The following is a 12889-nucleotide window of genomic DNA, read 5'->3' as shown; positions in this document are numbered from 1 at the left end:
TCCCTGATCTCTGCTTTTCTGTACTTGTGTCATTCTCTAGCTGCCCCATCAGGTTTCCAGGACAACTGAGGCAGACCTCCTAATATTGATCTCTGGCCTCTTCATGTACCTGTACATGTGTCTCCCAAGAGTAATGCTCTGTAACTCCAGGATGGTTATGAACCTTGGCTCTCAGATGTAGATCTGTCTATACTGCATACTCTTAGATCTTCTCAGAGCTTCCCACTGTCAGCACCACACTCTGGAGGACTCTTGGTGCTGTGAGATGGGAGCACTGACAGCAAAGGGAAGGCAGGGACTTACTTAAAATCTAATGTTCCCATATAAGAGGTACAAACTCTCACTGGAGAAAAGTTAGAAGCTCAGGAGAAATAGGAAGAAACAATAAAATACGCATGTGTGTGTGTGTGTGTTGTGTGTCTGTGTGTTGTGTGTGTGTGTGGTGTGTGTGTGTGTGTGTGTGTGTGTGTGGTGTGTGTGTGTGTGAGTGTGTGTGTGTGTGTGGTGTGTGTGTGTGTGTGTGTGTGGTGTGTGTGTGTGTGTGTGTGTGTGTGTGTGAGGGTGTGTGTGGTGTGTGTGTGAGTGTGTGTGTGTGTGTGTGTGTGAGTGTGTGTGAGTGTGTATGTGTGTGGTGTGTGTGAGTGTGTGTGAGTGTGTGTGTGTGAGTGTGTGTGTGGTGTGTGTGTGTGGTGTGAGTGTGTGTGTGTGTGGTGTGTGTGTGTGTGTGGTGTGTGTGTGTGTGGTGTGTGTGTGTGTGTGTGTGAGAGAGAGAGTATGTGTGTGTGTGTGGTGTGTGTGTGTGTGTGAGTGTGTGTGTGTGTGGTGTGTGTGTGTGTGTATGTGTGTGGTGTGTGTGTGTGTGTGAGTGTGTGTGTGTGTGGTGTGTGTGTGTGAGTGTGTGTGTGTGTGTGTGTGAGTGTGTGTGTGTGAGTGTGTGTGTGTGTGAGTGTGTGTGTGTGTGTGAGTGTGTGTGTGAGTGTGTGTGTGAGTGTGTGTGTGGTGTGTGTGTGTGAGTGTGTGTGTGAGTGTGTGTGTGTGAGTGTGTGTGTGTGGTGTGTGTGTGTGTGTGTGTGTGTGTGTGTGTGTGTGTGGTGTGTGTGCCATTTTAGTAGCTAGGTGGCTGTGGTTAAAAAGCACAGTTTGTTTCCTCACTTTCAAAATGGGCATGTGAACAGCATCTATACCATATGGCGCTGCCTCTGCACTTGGGCATGTGAACAGCATCTATACCATATGGCGCTGCCTCTGCACTTGGCAAAGTCTGCTGTATGGTTGGCAGTTAATATATTAACTACACTCATACTCATATTCCTGGGTTCTTCTGTCTATAAAGTTGGGACAATTTTCCATAATTTGAATACTACTTATTACATAGTACTTTCCCTCATGTAGCTGGTAATTTATAAAATGATTTCTTAATAACTAAGAATCACTGGTAGGGTTTTAAATATGAAAAAGTCTCAATCTAAAGTTTAATATCCCTCAATACCAAGCCCAGATACATGAAGCAGTAGGCAAATAGTAGCTCTAACAATGCTTGATGACTGTGGTGGAGTCTTTGCAGCAAAGCATGGAAGCTGGCTTTTCCTAAAGATGCCGTTTGTGTGTGTGTGTGTGTGTGTGTGTCTCTGTGTGTGGTGTACATGGTGGATGGTGGATCCACACATATTTTGTGGGTACATGTGACTAGGTGCACACAGGCCAGAGGAGGACATTGGGTGTCCTGCAGTATTACTTTCTACCTTATTCACTCAAAACAGAGTCTCTCCCTGATTCTAGATCTAGGGTAGAGGCCAAGCCTGGGGATTTTTCCCATCTTCACCCCCACAATTCTGTGCTTACAGATGTGGGCACTCACACCTGACATTTCTTTCTAATACCTTTGATCAAAATTTTCCCTCCCCCTTCTCTGAGATCCACCCCATCTCCTCACCTATCCAATGCCACATCTTCTTTCTTCTCTCTTTTTAGGAACAAAACAGGTCAATCAAAAACCAAACAAACACTGGGCAGTGGTGACACATGCCTTTAATCTCAGCACTTGGGAGGCAGAGGCAGACCAATTTCTGAGTTCAAGGCCAGCGTGGCCTACAGAGTGAGTTTCAGGAAAGCCAGGGCTACACAGAGAAACCCTGTCTCGAAAAACCAAGAAAAAAAAAAAAACACCAAACAAACAAATGAACAAACAAACCAGAATAAAACAAGGCAAACAGAGAAAAATAACAAAGAAACACACACACGCACACACACACACACACACACACACACACACACACACACACACACCAAACAAACAAACACACATCTATAAAAACAGAAATTTGGAAACCATAATAGATAAGCAATAGACAAGTAAGGTAAAAATGTCCAAACAAGGCATTATAAGAAAAAACATCTCCCAAAATATTGAGTTCATCATGGAGCCTGCCCTTAAGTGTAGTTTGTATGTTCAGTGAGATTCCATTGAAGAAAACTATTTTGTCCTTTGTGAGCAGTTGTCCATTGGAGATAGATTCTGGGTTATGGACAAAGGGTTGTATCCACTTCTTCACTCAACATTAGGACTCCAGCTGTCTTGGACCCATACCTGACTTATTACATGGCTGTTGAGACCTAAATTCAGGTCTTTTTGCTTTTGCCCACGGAGCCATTTCCCCAGCTCCAAAAACTACTTTAAAATAGAATCTGTACCTTGCATTATTTTTCCAATTTTAATTCCCAGTTGTGATCTGGAGCACTGTTCCTATGATGGTGAGGTGCGGAACACAGGAAGCAGGCTAATGGCCTTGAGCTCATCTTTTTCTTTTATTGATCTTGAGTCTTTGAACTTGGCAATCAGAAGTGTTTCTGTTCTTTTACCAGACCCATTGTTAAGAATGAAAGGCTTAAAGAGGCTGCAGCGCCAACTTCTTCTGGTTAGGTATTTTAAAGAATACTCTTGGGGGCTGGAGAGATGGCTCAGCAGTTAAGAGCACTGACTGCTCTTCCAGAGGTCCCGAGTTCAATCCACAGCATCCACATGGTGCCTCACAGCCACCTGTAATAGGATCTGATGCCCTGTTCTGGTATGTCTGAAAAGAATGACTCACATATATAAAATAAATAAAATGCTTTAAAAACAGAATACTCTTGGCATCTGATAAAATGATTATTTTCCCATCCCCTGTGTTGAAATATGAACATTGTGAGGTTCCTGGACGTATAGCACATGGAACTGTGGGATTTCTCTATCACTGATTTCTAGCAGGTTCTCAGCTCAGACCAATTCATACTTGCTTGAAATTGTAAATGTTGACACTTAATGTTCTCTCTGTGGGGTTAAGAAAGGTGATGAAATGTGAGTTTGTTACACCTCGTCCTTGTCAGGATGAAAGTGATGAGCTCCTGGTCCTTTCATAGTTAGCCCTGAAATAGGAATTCTCCCTATTTGGTTCTTATTAACCTTGAGCAGCAATCTATAAGCAACTCTACTTTCAGGCTTCTCATCCCTGACTCCCCAAATTCTGTCTTTAGATTAACATAGTTTAGAATTTCAATATGTATTTCTTTATCTATTCTCTGTCCACTCGTTTATTGAGTAGGGCCTTACTTTATAGCCCAGGCTGGCCTAGAATTTATGGCTCCATCTATTCTTAAGCATGTCTTACTTTCTATCCTACCGTATGCTCCAAACGTCATATACATTTATTACTTTGATTAATATTTCAAAATAAGCTACTTCAGCTTCCTATATTTGTCCTGCATTCAAGAATACACGTGGTGATGGCCAGTTTGGGTTGCGAATTTGACAAATCTGCAAAGAGGGAAGGAATTTCATCTGAGACAGTCCTCTGTCAGATAGGCTTGTGGGCATGTCTGAGGTGTTTTGATTAGTGATTCATATAGAGAGGCCCATCCCACTGGGGAAATACCAACGAGGGAAGGTGGTCCTGGGCTGCAAAAGTAAAGTAGCTGAGGAAGCCAGTAAGCAGCATTCCTTATTGCCTCTGCTTCAGTTCCCGCCTCCAGTTTCCCAGGCTGGGCTATGTCCTGGCTTCCCTAGATGATGGGCTGTAAGCTGTAAGCCAGGTGAACCCTTTCCCTCCCCAAGCTGCTTTTGGTCAATGTTTCATCATATCAAAAGAGAAAGCAAACTAAAACACATCAGTCGTAGTTAGGGTTTTACTGTTGTGAACAGACACCATGACCAAGGCAAGTCTTATAAAGGACAACATTTAATTGGGGCTGGCTTACAGGTTCAGAGGTTCAGTCTGTTATCATCAAGGTGGGAGCATGGCAGCATCCAGGCAGGCATGGTGTAGGAGGAACTGAGAGTTTTACCTCTTTATCTGAAGGCTTCTAGTGTCAGCTAGGACTAGGGTACTAGAGCCTATTCCCACAGTGACATATCTATTCCAACAATGTCACACCTCCTAATAGTCCAACTCTCTGTGCCAAGCATATACAAACCACCCTCACATTCATTTACTTTTTCCTTTCTAACCAGAGAATATACTTTTTGATGACAAAATGTATGGTCAAAGTTGGGTTTAATATTTTTATTTTAATCTTATTTTTTATTGAAAATTGATTTTTTAATCACATAATATTCTCTGTTATGTTTTTCCCTCACCTCTCTTTCCAGTTCCTCCCCACCTTCCTTTCCATCAACTTCCCCCTCACTATTACTCTGTCATTAAAAAACAAACAGGTTTCTAAGTGATAATAATAGAATAGTGTAAAATAATAATAAGTTAAAACAAAACTAAACATTAGAATTGCACAATACAAATAAACAGGAGCCCAAGGGAAAGCACAAGGAACAGAGGCCCACCCATTCACATGCTTGGGAATCCCATGATCACACTAAACTGGAAGCCATAATCTACATATACAAAAGATGTGGTGCAGTGTAAGCTGCCTGTAGCCACCTGCGGCCACACTAACTGGATTCCTGAGTGGGATGCAGGAGCTGTATAGGAGAGAACGATGAGAGAAATAATGGAGCCCAAGACATGTCTCTGTTCAAGGCCCCCAAAGTTTACTCAGAGTCTGTGCTTATAAAGGGGGGAGGCCCATCCCCTGACAATTCATTCTTGATGCCTGTTTCCAGATGCTGTCTCCAGAATATCTCCAGGGCCTCTCAGCAGGTAGCAGTGTCTTGGAGAAGAGCAGCAGCAGGTGACAGAACAATAGAGCCATCTAAGTCTAAAGGCTCCACCCCAGGTGGTCTCATACTCAGTGGCAGCAAGGTCAAAGACAGCCTACTCAAGGCTGGGGGAGGCTACAGTGCAGACCTTTGCACACTGCCTCAGTCTCTGAGTTCACATGAGCATTCATCATGTTGATTTAGAAGATCTTGTTTTCATGGTGTTCTCAGTCCCTTCTGGCACTTTGTCTTTCTGCCTGCTCTTCCTTAGGGTTTCCTGAGCTCCTGGGAAGGAATGTGATGGAGACATGACTTTTGGGGCTGAATGTTCCAGGATTTTCATTCTCTGCACAATGTCTGGCTGTGAGTCTCTGTATTTGTTTCCATCTGTGAAAAGAGGAAGTTTCTCTTATGACAGCTGAGCAAGGCACTAATGCATGGTGTGGTGGTTTGAATAGGTATAGCCTCATAGACTCATGTGTGTGAATTCTTGACCCATCTGGAGTGGCATTATTAGGTGGGTGTGGCCTTGTTGGAGGAAGCATGTGCTCAAACTCTGTCCTGTGTGGGTCCAGCCTTCTATTGCTGCTCGTAGATCAAGATATAGAACTCTCAGCTCCTTCCCCAGTACTATGTTTGCCTGCATGCTTCTTTCTATGATGGAATGGACTAAACCTCTGAAACTGTAAGCCAGTCTTGTTTTCCTTTATAAGAGTTGCTGTGGTTAGCCAGAGGTGGTGGTGCACACCTTTAATCCCAGCACTCAGGAGGCAGAGGCAGAGGCAGGCAGATTTCTGAGTTTAAGTCCAGCCTGGTGTACAAACTGAGTTTCAAGACAACCAGGGCTATACAGAGAAACCCTGTCTCCAAAAAAAAAAAAAAAAAACAAAATCAAAAACAAAAACAAAAACTAAAAAAAAGTTGCTGTGGTCATAGTGCCTCTCCACAGCAATGGAAACCTAAACTAAGACAGAAATTGGTAACAGAGCCTGGAATGTTGCTGTCATAGGCCTGACCATGCTTTTGCTTGGAAGAATGTGGGTTCTGGGACTTTGGATTAGAAAAAGCAGCTGAATACTTTGAGTGGGGCTTAATGGGCCATTCTAGTAGAACATGGAAGACAGTGATGCTGAGGGGTGATTTGAACTGTGGTGGCCTGGCTCAAGAGGTTTCAGAGAAGAATTTTTGTATGCTGTCTAGAGATTGTTCTTGTGATATTTTGGGGTACTAAGAAGTGGAATGGAGCTAAATCCTGTGTTTGAGGAGAATAATATGGTCTCCCAGGAGTACTGACACATCTCTGATCACCTAAGAACACAGGTATGACCACCACTTCTGCTCAAATACCTGGCCCAAGAGGGATCCACCAGGAGCCCTCAGGACACAGGAACTGAGCATCCTGGGACATGATCCTTCCAGTTTTCATCTGTGCTCAGAGCTGACTTTTTGCCATAGCTCTCTGTACTCAAATCCCACTGGGAGAGAACTGGTCTCCCAAGAGGGCTGACACATTTGAGAGCAAAGGTAAAACCACCACTTCTGCTCAAATTCCTGGCCCAAGAGAGACCCATCTGGAGCCATCAGGACACAGGGACCAAGGAACGACTGGGGACAGGATTCTTCCAGTTTCCATAAGTGCCCTGGAGCTGACCCTGTGCCACAGCTCTCCATATCCAAATTCCTCCCAGAGAGAACTGGTCTCCCAGGAGTGCTGACACACAGGTTTATAGGAGGGACAAGCCACAGTCAGAGACAGCAAGACCAGCTAACACCAGAGATAACCAGATGGTGACAAGCAAGGGCAAAAACATAAGCAACAGAAGCCAAGGCTACTTGGCATCATCAGAACCCAGTTCTTCCACCACAAAAAGCCCTGAATACCACAACACACCCAGAAAAGCAAGACTCTGATTTAAAACCACATCTCATGATGATGATAGAAGACTTTAAGAAGGACATAAGCAACTCCCTTAAAGAAATACAGGAGAACACAGGTATACAGGTAGAAGCCCTTAAAGAGGAAACACAAAATCCCTTAAAGAATTACAGGAAAACACAACCAAACAGGTGTAGGAATTGAACAAAACCATCCAGGATCTAAAAATGGAAATGGAAGCAATAAAGATCACAAAGAAGGACATCCCTGGAGATAGAAAACCTAGGAAAGAGATCAAAAGTCATAGATGCAAGCATCACCAGCAGAATACAAGAGATACAAGAGAGACGCTCAGTTGCAGAAGATTCCATAGAAAACATTGACACAACAGTCAAAGAAAATACAAAATGCAAAAAGCTCCTAACCCAAAACATTTAGGAAATCCAGGACACAATGAGAAGACCAACCCTAAGGATAATAGGTATAGAAGAGAGTGGAGATTCCAACTTAAAGGGCCAGTAAATATCTTCAACAAAATTATAGAAGATAACTTCCCTAACCTGAAGAAAGAGATGCCCATAAACATACAAGAAGCCTACAGAACTCCAAATAGATTGGATCAGAAAAGAAATTCCTCCCATCACATAACATAGTCAAAACACCAAATGCACTAAACAAAGAATATTAAAAGCAGTAAGGGAAAAATATCAAGAAACATATAAAGGCAGACCTATCAGAATTACACCTGACTTCTCCCCAGAGACTATGAAAGCCAGAAGATCCTGGGCAGATATCATACAGACTCTAAGAGAACACAAATGCCAGTCCTGGCTACTGTACCCAGCAAAACTCTCAATTACCATAAATGGAGAAATAATGATATTCCATGACAAAACCAAATTTACACAATATCTTTCCAATATCCAGCCCTACAAAGGATAATATATAGAAAACTCCAACACAAGAAGGGAACTATACCTTAGGAAAAGCCAAAAAGTTGTCTTCTTTCAACAAACCCTAAAGAAGATAACCACACAAACAAACAAACAAACAAACAAACAAAAATAACATCAATAATAACAGAGAGCAACAATCACCATTCCTTAATATCATCAATGGACTCAATTTTCCAATAAAAAGACATAGATTAACAGACTGGATATGTAAACAGGACCCAGCATTTTGATGAATACAGTAAACATAACTCAGTGTCAAAGACAAACACTAACTCAGAGTAAAGGGCTGGAAAACAATTTTCCAACAAACGGTCCCAAGATATAAGCTGGAGTAGCCATTCTATTATCGAATAAAATCAACTTTTAACCAAAAGCTACCCTGAGATTCCACCTCACACCAGTCAGAATGGCTAAGATGAAAAACTCAGGTGACAGCAGATGCTGGCAAGGATGTGGAGAAAGAGGAACACTCCTCCATTGCTGGTGGGATTGTAAGCTGGTACAACCACTCTGGAAATCAGTCTAGCAGTCCCTCAGAAAATTGAATTACCTGAGGACCCAGCCATACCACTCCTGGGCTATACCCAGAAGATGCTCCAATATCTGGTAATAAGGACACATGCTCCACTATGTTCATAGCAGCCTTATTTATAATAGCCAGAAGCTGGAAACAACCTAGATGTCCCTCAATAGAGGAATGGATACAGAAAATGTGGTACATTTGCATAATGTAATATTACTCAGCTATTAAAAACAATGACTTCATGAAATTTGCAGGCAAATGGATGGAACTAGAAAATATCATCCTGAATGAGGTAACTCAGTCACAAAAGTACACACCTGATATGTACTCATTGATATGTGGATATTAGACAAAGAGCGTGGAATACCAACCAATGATACAACTAAGGGCCACATGAAGCTCAAAAGGAAGGAAGACCAAAGAGTGGATGCTTCAGTTCTACTTAGAAGGGAACAAAATAATCAAAGGAAATAGAGGGTGGGAGGGACTTTGGAGGATGAGAAGAGGGGGAGGGGAAAAGGAGGAGGCAGAATCAGGTATGGAAGGAGATGGAGGAGATACACACAGGGTCAGGAAATTGAACAGAGGTGTATAGCAATGGGGGATGGGGAACTGGGGGTAGCAATCAGAAAGTCCCAGATGCCAGGAAAACAAGTGCCTCCCAGGACCCACAGAGATTTCATTAGCTGAAATATCCCACATAGGGGAGGGAGAACCTGTCGAGACCATATCCAGAGGTAGGCATAACCCCTTCCCCCGGTTGAGGGATGGGTCCACCCACCTATGTCCAAAATTTTAACCCAGAATTGATCCTGTCTAATAGAAATACAGGGGCAAATAGTGGAACAGAGACTGAAGGAAAGGCCATCCAAAGACTGCCCTACCTGGGGATCCATCCCACATACAGACACCAAACCCAGACACTATTGCTGATGACAAGAAGTGCTGCTGACAGGAGCCTGATACACCTGTCTCCTGAGAGGCTTTGCTAGATCCTGACCAATGCAGATTAGGATACTCACAGATAACCATTGGGCTGAGCACAAAGATCCCAATGGAAGACCTAGGGGAAGGACTGAAGGAGCTGAAGGTGCCTTATTTGGCATCAATAGGAGGGGAGGCCCTTGGTCCTGTGAAAGCTTGATACCCCAGTGTAGAGGAATGCTAGGGTGGTAAGGTGTGAGTGGGTGTGTATGTGGGAGAGCACTCTCATAGAAGCAGTGTAAGGTAGGATGGGATAGGGGAAATTGAGAAAGGGGATAACATTTGAAATGTAAATAAATAAAATATCCAGTAAAAAATAAAGGAGAATAATAGCGATAGTAAATAGAATGAAAGGAGTGGTGTTTCCGGGACAAGATCCCACCCAGCTAAGCTTCCATCTTGTTTTAAGGAATTAAAGAAAAGCTCAGGTCCAGATGTGGTGGTGCATACCTTTAATCAGGCACTCAGGGAGGTAGGCAGATCTCTAAACTCAAGGTCATCCTGGTCTACAGAGCAAGTTCTAGAACTGCCAAGCTTAGGCAGCAAAGGAAACCATGGACAACTGAAAGCTGATGATAGAAGAAAGGGATTGTAAAAATTTCCCTCCACAGCTAAGGAAAGCAACTGAGGTCCAAGGTAACACAGTCCCTGACTTTCATCCTGACATTAAAACATCTCTAAAGTATACAGGTTGATATAACTCAGTATTTTTTCTACAATCCAGTATCTTTCAGTAGCTGTTGTTCCTGCCTCATTGGCATTAAAAAATAAAGTTAATAAAGCATTATTCAGTTTATTTCCAGCAGTTCTTATTTCCCCATTCTGTTTATCAAGATACAATTCAATCTTTATGAATCCATACATATCAATAGCTAGCATTTTATTTTTACCATTTAAAGTAGATAGTTAGGCACTTGAATTCTATGCCCAGCTCCATGCCAGTGATCCAGGATTCTCATTCATTTAAACAGAGAAGCAATCAAGCCATTTTACATAAGATGTCAATATACAGTATCAGTTAAAATAGGTATCTGTTGTCTGAGATTGAAGGACTATTGATCTGAGCTCCCCATTGTGGTAGTAAATAGCTTTCCCATGGTTTTATGGAGATATCTGCCACATAAGGCTTTGGTTCCATTCATTTAATTTGTCTTACACTTTATTTTACTTGGAATAATGTTCCAATCCCAATAAACTATGTCGATGTCTTCTGAAGGGGCCAGTGTGGATTCCAAGGTTTTCATGAGATTATAGATATATCATCTGTTGTGTACAGCAAACCTTCTATTTCAATACTATTTTATTTTAACTTTTGTCTCAGTTTCCCCCCAAAAAACTGACTTCTGGTACTTCCAAATCTTCCTGTTCTTTCAATTGGAGCTTCTTTGCCTTTGGCATATGGAAGCCATAGACATTGAGCAATCCTGTCTTCTTCTACTTTAAGATGCATATTTTTGTTTATGTAAGCCACAGTTTCAGTCTCTCCCTTGAAGTCTCTATCAGTAATTCCTAGATGCATGATGAATCCTTGAGATGATAGGCTACTGCTTCCTTAGGCTTTCTTCTTTCTTTGGGGAAAGAGGTCCATGTTCTGTAGTAGGTATTTTATAGTATGGAATTTTTTGTGATAATGTAAGAGTTTAATTATGGCTAAGTCTAGGGCACCGATCCTTTCTGTAGCCTGCATTACATCCCCAATGCTTGGATGAATTATTCTATTGCTGACAGAAAATTCCTGGCTTCTGTTGTTTGTTGCCAGGGGGTTACTTAGGGAATTTCCCATAGGTAAGGGATTACCTCAAACATTTCTTACTTATCTGGATTCATTAGTCCAATGCCTACACTTATCACACCTTCTACAAATCCTGGAAGGCCCAGGTCTTCTAGAGAAGTCTCTAGGAACTCCTTGCCTATAATCTTTTTTTCAGATGAGCTCATCTTCCATAGTTGAAAGATACTTATTAAGGTCAATATCAGCAGTAGTTCTGATCCATTCATCCAAGGCTGACGATCGAGATTTAAAGGACTAAGAACATTTTTTACACTCTGCATTTTCATTTTTGGATGCTAAAGTTTCAATTAGTACCTGTCTTGCATCTGGATCTGATATTGCCCTGTTTATAGCAGACATTACTCTATGTAGGAAGTCATTGAAAGTCTTTGGGGCTTTACATAATCTTTGTGAATGACAGACCTTCTCCTTATTCCTCAACCAGATCCTAGGCTCTTAAAGCTACTAAAGTACACTGTATGATAATAGAGCTATTAAATTGCATATTCTGTCTTAAGTTAGCAAATTGACCTTCACCTAACAATTGGTCTTTCATGATATTAGCAGGCCTATTATGATTTTCCATAATTGCAGCTTCTTCTCCCCACTGTCAGCTGTTGTAATTGAAAACAACTTTCCAGAACAGCTGCTACTAAATCTTCCCAGACTTAGGGGATAGTCTTGTTTTGGGTAGCCCAAGTATTTAGCATCTGTCTCACATGGAGTGAGTGCATTCCATATATTACTATTGATTTTTAAAAAATGTTTTAGATCTTGTATTTTAACAGGCTTTAACAGTTGTTCTTTTGTGAATTTTACAACATTGTGGCATTTGTTCCTGAGTAACTGGGAAAGCGAGTGGGGGTGGTTCCATTTCCCCAGTTTCAGTAAGAGGTAGCACTGTAAATTCATGGGGCTTTCTAGTTTGGTCCTTAAGTTCATTAGGTACCATAGGTTCACATTTAAGCACTTCCGTTTTTTTTCCTCTATCTCTTGTCTCTCAATTCTTCATATTTCTAAAGTTGATTTTTCATGTTGTACAGCTATTTTTTGTTGTTTTTTTACAGTTTTTTTTTCTACCTCTTTTGAGAGGAAACATATAACATTGCTATTGAAAGTAGGAAAGGGTTTACTCTGGTGGTCACATTTGCAGTCTGCACTGCAATGGCTTTTTCAAGTAATATTTCAATCTACCCTCTCAACTCCTACCCTTGGTCTTGAGGGACCTGAAAGGTCGTTTCCCATTTTTAATGCAGGAAAAGTCTGTCTGTATAATTGAGATTGTCCTTTGGGATGGCTTACTGTGGCTCACTATCTCAGAGGCTCCTGCATTGTTTCTTGCTCTGGGCTCTCAGCTCAAGTCTTTTACAGCCCTGGAGTCCCCTGGGCCTCTCTAGGCATTCAGTTGAACTTGAAGAACTGCTACTTTCTCTGGAGACAATTCCAAGTAAATTTCTCCTCTGTGGCTTTCTGTCAGATGTCTTCTGTACTCTGTGACATTTCTGTGAGATGTCATCTGCATTCTGCAACATTGGTGGGCCCTCTTCTTCTCCAATAATGCTGGGTGCCAGGTATAAATGTAAACATTGCTTCTATTTTCTCAGATGAAGTGATCAGATGAGAGATGTACCTAAGTTGTCCAAATATGTGG

Source organism: Mus caroli, unplaced genomic scaffold (genome assembly GCF_978045245.1).
Source record: "Mus caroli unplaced genomic scaffold, Mus_caroli_1 scaffold_4, whole genome shotgun sequence".
NCBI lineage: Eukaryota > Metazoa > Chordata > Mammalia > Rodentia > Muridae > Mus > Mus caroli.
This window is presented reverse-complemented; position numbering follows the sequence as displayed.